This window comes from Mandrillus leucophaeus, unplaced genomic scaffold, assembly GCF_000951045.1.
Source record: "Mandrillus leucophaeus isolate KB7577 unplaced genomic scaffold, Mleu.le_1.0 Scaffold38, whole genome shotgun sequence".
NCBI lineage: Eukaryota > Metazoa > Chordata > Mammalia > Primates > Cercopithecidae > Mandrillus > Mandrillus leucophaeus.
Window position 1 is genome coordinate 3,432,835 of NW_012104031.1, and position 8,323 is coordinate 3,441,157.

The 8,323-nt window shown below is 47.3% G+C and overlaps 1 pseudogene; it reads left to right on the forward strand.

The window, feature by feature from the left end:
- Positions 1 to 6,174: 6,174 nt before the first annotated feature.
- Positions 6,175 to 8,108, forward strand: LOC105547146 (annotated as a pseudogene).
- The last annotated feature ends 215 nt before the right edge of the window (positions 8,109 to 8,323 follow it).

Here is an 8,323-nt window from a genome sequence, read left to right on the forward strand (position 1 = left end):
ATTGGTGGATTTTAGCTTCCTGCCTTTCCCCTTGTATAGAACATGATCTGTACCACAGCTCAGATGAAGAGTCCCCGGGCTTGAGATTTTCAGCTCAGAGATGGGGTACATTTCTGATACAAAGCTGGATCATTCAAAAAAAAAAAAAAAAGCCATCTTAAACAAACAAACAAAAACAGGCCCTAGTTATTTAAAAAGAGTATGAGTAGGTAGTCAAGTCCCCGTCAGCTGGCTTGGGTACTAGTTAAGGATCCCAACTAGGCATTACATGCCAGTTGGGGAGCAGGGAAGGATCCAGAGAAACTCCAGTAACTCTTGGCCTCCCAGGTTAGGAGGCTGTCCCAATAGGACAGACTAATCCTGACCATATCACCAATGAGCCTGGAGCCTCTGGTCCCAGTGGCAGCGTGGTCAGAGTGACTCCACATCTTCCTGGAATGTAGACTAAGGTCTGTAGATATCTACCCAACTGTCTGACCCAATTTTTTTGAGAAGAGAGCTGGGGCTGACTATAGAGAGCCTGATACTCATTCAAAATACCTGGGATGAGGCCAAAATCAATGTAAGGATTAATGAGCTCCTTCCAGCTTCTCCCAGCCCTTTCTGATATTTTCTAACATCCCATGTAGAAGACAGGTTGAGTAGGAAACCTAATGTAGAAGAGAGGTTGAGTAGGAAACTCAAGTGCACCCAGACCTGTTTTCAGTAACTGCTTCTGTTTTGTTTTTCTTCTACTATATTGTCCCCACCCATCTTACCTGAATGTGTCCATCATGCTGTCTTTTACTGGTCTTCCGTACATTCTAAAAGCTGTTTATGGGGTGAAGACCAGAGAATACACTTGGTGCTAGAGGTCAACGTTAAGTTGGGTATCCTAAGGTCCCTGAGCTAAGTCTTCCCAGGAGTTAGAGTCTGAAAATGCAAATACCAAAAGGAGCCATGGCCAAAGGCGGAAGCAGGGCAGCATCTAGCAAGAGCAGACCCTTGATAAATGCTCCTTCCCTTCACTTCTCTTGGCCTCATTTCCTCATCTTTAATATAGAGACAATAATAAATACATTCAATGGCATTTGTGAGGACTCAGCACGAACACATTAGCAGGTAACTTCCCATCACCATCACCATCACCATCACCACTGTGTCAGGCAAAAAAGTTGCTCAGTAAATTTTAGCTCTCTCAACTCTTTCTTTTTTTCTTGTCTTCTTTTTTTTTTTTGTCAGAGTCTTGCTCTGTCACCCAGACTAAGTGTAGTGTAGTGGCAGTGGTGTGATCACGGCTCATTGCAGCCTCAACCTCTGAGGCTTAAGCAATCCCCTACTTCTGCCTCCCAAGTAGCTGGAACTACAGTTGCATGCCACCATAGCCAGCTAATTTTTTCAAATTTTTTGGTAGACACGGGGTCTCACTGTGTTGCCCAGGCTGGTTTCAAACTTCTGACTTCAAGCAATCCTCCCATCTTGGCCTCCCAAAATGCTGGGATTATAGGCACCTGGCCCGTTTTCCTTTACACTGTATCAGAAGTGGTGATTGAAACGTTTAATAATCTAGATGCAACAAGCACTTTCCAATCAAAACAGGCACTGGCTCCAATGCCAGGGCAGGGTCCTAGAAGCCCCCTGCAGAGCCAGGTCTTAACTCTTTTATTGCTAAGGTCCTGGAAGGTCTGGGGAGCCTGAGGGAAAGGGCAAAGGTGGCTAGGATATGGGGTACGCCTAAAGACACAGATGTTTACTCACTGGTTCCCAGGTGAACACCAACCCTGCATTATTCACAAGAGTCTTCACAATCTGGATCAAACTTCTCACACTCTGCCAGGTGCAGTGGCTCACAACTGTAATCCCAGCAGTTGGGAAGCCCAAGACAGGAGAATTGCTTGAGATTGAGAAGTTTGAGACCAGCCTGGACAACATGGCAAAACCCTGTCTTTACAAAAAATACAAAAATGAACCGGGCATGGTGGTGCATACCTGTAATCCCAGGTAGTCGGGAGGTGAGGCAGGAGGATCACTTAAGCCCAGGAGAGCAAGGCTGCAGTGAGCCATGATCATATCACTGCACTCCAGCCTGGGCAACAGAATGAGACTTTGCCTCAGAAAACAAAAATAAAAGGGAGAATGTTATGTATAGTTTTTCCAAAAAGTTCCTTGGCACTAATAAAGCTTAGAGAACTACTAGTTGGTAAGTGATGGCCGTAGGTAAAACAAGTCCAAGTCTAAGCAGGTTGTTTCAGTAGCTACTAGAGGAAAATGGTTTCAGGTTACAAAGGCAGTTTCAGCAGCCAGACTTGTGCAGAATTACATTGTTGGAACAATATTATGTTCCTGAGTGCTTTTCCCACCTGACTCTGTTTTTGTTGGGCATTTCCTGGTTTATTATAAAGGATATTACAAAGAATACAGATGAAGAAATGAACAGGGCAAGGTGTAGAGAATGGGGTGTGGAGCTTCTGTGCCCTCCCTGGGCTCACCACCGTCCAGGAACCTCCAGTAAACGTTGGTGTTTCCCTGAACCCAAAGAAGTGGTTGTGGGGATCCCAACTTAAAGCTAGTCAGTCAGAAGTTCCAGAGGCCTGGACTTTCTACTGGTGTCTTATGAGCGGGGTGGTCTTGTAGGACTGAGCCCTCAATCTCTGGGATCTGATGCTGTGTCCAGGTAGGCAGTGTCAGAACTGAGCTCAGCTGGAGTTGCTGGGTGTGTGGGAAAACAAAACAAAACAAAAACCACGTGTGGTTTTCGATAAGCCCTCAAGCCACATTTTCTGTTAGACAAAAAGACGTCAGTGGATATAGTGCTCCCAACATGGTGAGGTCTTCTGTGTTGATTGTTGTTGTGTGAAAGAATAGAAAAAAAGAGTTAATGTTTTCCCACTCAATATGCAAAGTGGTACAGTCACTTTGGTAAACAGTTTGGCAGTTTCTTTCTCTTTTTTTCTTCCTCTTGTTCTTCTATTTTTTTAATTTTATCTATTTATTTATTTATTTATTTATTTATTTTTGAGACAGGGTCTCCAGAGTCTACCCAGGCTGGAGTACAGTGGCATGATCACAGCTCACTGCAACCTCCTGGGTCCCGGCGATCCTCACACCTCAGCCTCCTGAGTATCTGGAACTACAGATGTGCGCCACCATACCCAGATAATTTTTGTAATTTTTGTAGAGATGGTGTCTTGCTATGTTGCCTAGGCTGGTCTTGAACTCCTGGGCTGAAGGGATCCACCCACCTCGGCCTCCCAAAGCGCTGGGATTACAGGCGTGAGCCACCCCACCCAGTCAAGCCTATAGTTTTAAAATATATGGCCTCGTAAGAACAACACGAACATAAGTAAAACTATAACTGTAGGCAGGAAGAACTGGAAAAACATTCCTAGCAATGGAAAAGGAAGAATAAAGAGAAGAAAAGGGTGGCTCATGCCTGTAATCCCAGCACTTTGGGAGCCTGAGGCGGGTGAATCATTTGAGGTCAGGAGTTCTAGACCAGCTTGCCAACATGGTGAGACCCAGTCTCTACTAAAAATACAAGAATTAGCTGGGCATGGTGGCGCATGCCTGTAATCCCGGCTACTCGGGAGGCTGAGGTAGGAGAATCGCTTGAACCCAGGAGGCAGAGGTTGCAGTGAGCCGAGATTGCACTACTGCACTCCAACCTGGGCGACAGAGCGAGACACTGTCTCAAAAACAATAAATAAAAAATAAAAATAAAGAGAAGAAAAGGAAACTCTAGCGGACCACTGGGCAGTTGTGGGCCCAAGGGAGAACTGGAGATTTGAAGAGCAATTTCTGGTGACGAGGAAACCGCCCCCGCGCCCCCCTCCCGCCACAGCAGGCAGCACAGTGAGGCAGTATCCTGGGAACAGAGGTGTGTCATGGCAGCAGTGACTCGTCCAGGGGGCCCTCTCGTACAGAAAGAGGTCATTCAAAAGTCACCTTTGTCGACTGTCTTTGAGTCCGTCAGTTTGAATCTGAAAGTAACTGACAGTTACTTTCCAAACGTCAGGGTTTGAGGTAAAAGACTGGAAAGCTAGTTTTGAAAGTATATCCCACCCTCAACCCTGCTTCACCCAGAAACAGGTGCTTGACATGAGTTCAGAGGGGTGAGCAGCCCCTATTCAGGGAGAACAAGAACCCCCATTCAAGGAGAACAGTGGGTTCTCCTAGGAAGGGTGGCCAGTTTCAGGTACCTCTGAGGAGTCCCTCTGGGACCCCATCCTTCATTAAAAGTTTTTCTCCTTGAATTTGGAGAAATCCACATTTTCTGTTAGACAAAAAGACGTCAGTGGATATAGTGCTCCCAATATGGTGGAGACTTGCACATGACTGGAAGTGTTTAGCCACTTGGAGGTTTCATCCTTTTTACCAGTCCCAGCATGGGGAAGACGTACTAATACGCGTTTCCTTCTATCCCTCTGATTTGAGTCAAAACCTCATATCTGTCTAACATAATCCTGGAAAGGATCAGATGCAAAAGTAATGGGGAACTAATAGACAAGACCCAATGTATTGGTCAATAAATCCAAGAGGAGTCTTTGGCTTGAATTTGAAGTCAAATATAATTTGGAAATTATATATTTCCAAATATATAAGGAAATATATAAGAAAAATATAATTAACTTCTTGATTTCCTCTTCTTGGTAACACATCCCCTCTGGTCGGGTCTCTAAGCCAGAGTGGATAAATGAAGGCAGCTCCTCCAATTTCACCTGGAAATTCAGGGAAGGGAGAAAGAAGGTGGAGGCTGAACAGAATCAAACTCTGTGATCGTTGTCTTTCCTTAGATGGCACAAGTGGTGGGAAGAGTGGAACCAGGAGGGAAAAAGTTTAAGGAAATATTTAAGCAGTAGTGTGCAGGAAGAGGGATGAGGGGAAGGAGGTAGGAGGCTGCCAGGCAGAAGGAAATACCCAGATGCTCTCTGAGCAAGAGGAACTCAGGATACATATAACCAACTCACATTTCTTTGCAGAGCTGCTCCCAGTCCCAGCACCATGCACTGCTGCCTATGGAGATATATCATTGTTGCTGTATCCTTAGTCATCCTGGGCTTCATTCTCCAAGAGAATAAAGAGGAGCATGTTGAATACAGTGTATTATGGTGAGTACCAGAGATCAAGGCTGCAGCAGTTTGTCAACCCTTCAGTAGGAGGGAGTTTTTCAAATTTGTGAAATACTGTAGTCTCATCATAGGAGTTCTAAGGAGAGAACACGTGAAGAATCATGAGAATGTCAGGAAAAAAAAAAAATATGAACCAGTCTTGAAATATGGGTGGGATTTGACTAGGGGAAGGGAGGAAGAAAGGGGACTCCAGGTGTGGAGAGGGCAGTGCACGCCCACCTCTAGAGGACCAGGCTGACTGGCAGGACCAGCAGGTGATGAGGACCTGGGTGCTGACCACTTCCCAGCCAGGACCTAGCATGGAGATGTTATTTTTCCTATTTCTCACATGAAGGATTGGAAATAACTTCCCTAAGTGGACAACATCTGCAAGTGAGAAGACCAAACCCTACACAGTTCCTGGCCAGGCTTCGAAATCCACATTTTTCATAACACACCTCAGACCAGCTGGAGCTAAGCACAGGGCAGGTGTGGGGAGTGGTTCAGAAATGTGTGCGTGGTCAGATTTGAGCAAAAGAAAGGACTCTAGAATTGAGGCACTGGGGCCTATGTTCCTTGAGGACAGGGCCAGGCACTGGGCACCAGCACATCTCACAGAACCTAGCCCAGGCCTAAGTTGAGGTAGATGACACTGGCCAGCCTGACAACAGTGGGGTCAGGCAAGTGCTTTCTCTGCACAAGCCTTGGCCCTTCCCGCAGGCACTCCACACAAACTTGGGAGCCCCACTTCCCAACTCAGGACCCATGGCGGGTGCTGGAAAGCCCTGCGTGTTCTCATGATGAGGTGGGGAGAGCGGTTCCCTGAGCCCCACACTCGGCTTCCCTGGGCACAGGAAGCTGGGGCTTGCCCAACCTGTCCTAAAAGGGAGATCTGCTCCTCAATTGTCTCCAGAGAATCTGGGGGTGAACCTCAGGACTGACATATCTTATCCTCAGAAGGAAAAGGAGGACATAGCTTGACAAATAGCTGTCAAACAAATCAGCTCTGAAAGCAAGAACCATCTGTGAACCTTCAAGGAGATGCAGAGAGACTCCCTTCTTCTCCAGCATACCAGCTACCAATTCCTGGCTGGAGCCCCTCCCCAGGAAAAGAGTGAGTACCTGGGAGGGAGTGGTCTGACTGGGAGAAGACCAGACAGAGTATTTTAGCCAGAAAAGGGAAGGAGGGTTGAAAAGGGAAGTGACTGGCATGTGGCAAGGAAAGGCTGTGCTCTGAGGCTGTGGAATTTGGTCCATGTTATAATCCTGAGTGTGTTTTCCTCCCATCTGGTCACCCCTTGAATGACCAACAGGACAGAAGGGCCATAGCGACCCTGGGAAGGAGCTGTTCCATAGTGAAGCTCAGTCATGGTCGGCCCCGGGGTGGGGGGAAGACAGGAAGGGGAAAGAGCCAGGGGGAGCCATGGGAAAAGGCATTGGGTAGAGGGCAGGCAAAGAGGGCCGTGTGGACTTCAGATTTCAGTGCACTAGACTGTTGGACCCTTGGGTTTACATAGATTTCCAGAGATCCTCTAATCCAGGTCTGGTTGAACTGTGGTAGCTGAAATAACGCTGAAGGTCAAGGCCAGGCTAAGGCACTTTGCCAACCCAGCAATTTGCCTTTGGTGACCGGCAGCCTTGCCCATGAGAGAGAACTTTGCCCTTCATAAAGCTTCCCCAAGAGCCTTCCAAAATACTGACCACAATACTCTGACCAAATAAAATCACATCACAATTTCTGGTCAGATATTAACCTCCCATCTGGACTACATGCCCCAGGAAAAGGAATGTGAATTGTCACTGGGGTCGGCATAAGGAGAAGACCTGGGAGGAGAGTCCTAGGAATTCTTCACCAGCCTGAAGTGCTCATGTGCCTCGTGTCTCCCCCAGGACTGCGGACCGTGGGGATTGCCTCACTGCAGCATCCTCGTGGGAGCTACCTCTTGGACACCCTGCAGTCCGTGTTCCAAGCTTCCTCAGAACGTGAGCTGGAGTATATCGTGGTGCTGGTCCACCTGTCAGGTCCTGACCCTGAATGGCTCGTCCAAACAGCTGCCAATATTTCAGCTCTCTTCCCAGCACAGATTGGGGCCGGGAAGCTGCTGGTCATCCATGGTGGCTCCCCTCTCCCAGGAGATCTGAGTGACGTTAATCACTCGTCACCCTGTGAAGCCCTCTATTCCAGGCAGAAAGTAGACCATGCCCTCCTCATGAACTTTGCTAGCAACCTCTCTGATTACTTTATTTTGTTGGAAGATCATATTCATTGCACCCCCAAATTCGCTGCTGCCATCTCTCCGGCATTATCAGCCTGGAAAGAACTACCTTGGGTGATCCTGGAGTTCTGCCACCTGAGCATCTCTGGGAAAGTTTTCTGCACCAGTGACATCTCCTGCCTGACCGCTTTCTTGTTCCTCTTCCATAAGGACACTCGTACTCACTTGCTTCTCTCTGAATTTTGTCTCCTCTTGGCCCAGAATGTTCCTATTCATTTCAGTCCCTCTGTCTTCAACTACACAGGCGATTATTCTATGTTTCATGAATATGCTTTCCTGTGGAGAAGGACAGGGTCTTTGGTGAACCAGATAACCCTGTTGCTACTGTCCTCACTGACATGGTGTCAAGGTTGGCTGTGATTCCACAGTACACTTATACACTGAACAAGAAGGGCTACTCTACCTTAGATCCTTTGAAAGGAAACTACTTGACCGTGATTCTGGACAGGCCATAAAAAGTCACCCGGATAGTGGTGCTGACAGGCTCTGACAAAGACGGGAGGTACCGACTGCAGCAGGGGCAAGTGGAACTGGGCTATGACCCCGGGAGGATCCCAAATCCTGTGCTCACTATGCCCTGCTAGGGCCACTGGCGGCAGGAAATTTGGACCAGATAGTATTTTTTGAAGAAGAGTCTGTGGAAGCGTTGAGTTGTATCCGGCTGCTGGTGTTGGCATCTCAAGAGTCTTGGCTCCTGATCAAGCAGATCAAAGTCTGGACTGAGCCTGATGAAGAGGAGAGATAGAAGGCACAATGGGGATTCTGGAAGAGTTGGGTTTGAGAATGGAATCTATGTGGTTGGGAAGAAATAAATCCAAGCACTGATCCAAGTCTACTCATTCTTAGTAGGGTGGTCATATAATTTATTATTCAAACTAGGACACTTTTTTTTTTTTTTGAGACAGAGCTCTACTCTTGTTGCCCAGGCTGGAGTGCAATGACACAATCTCGGCTCACTGC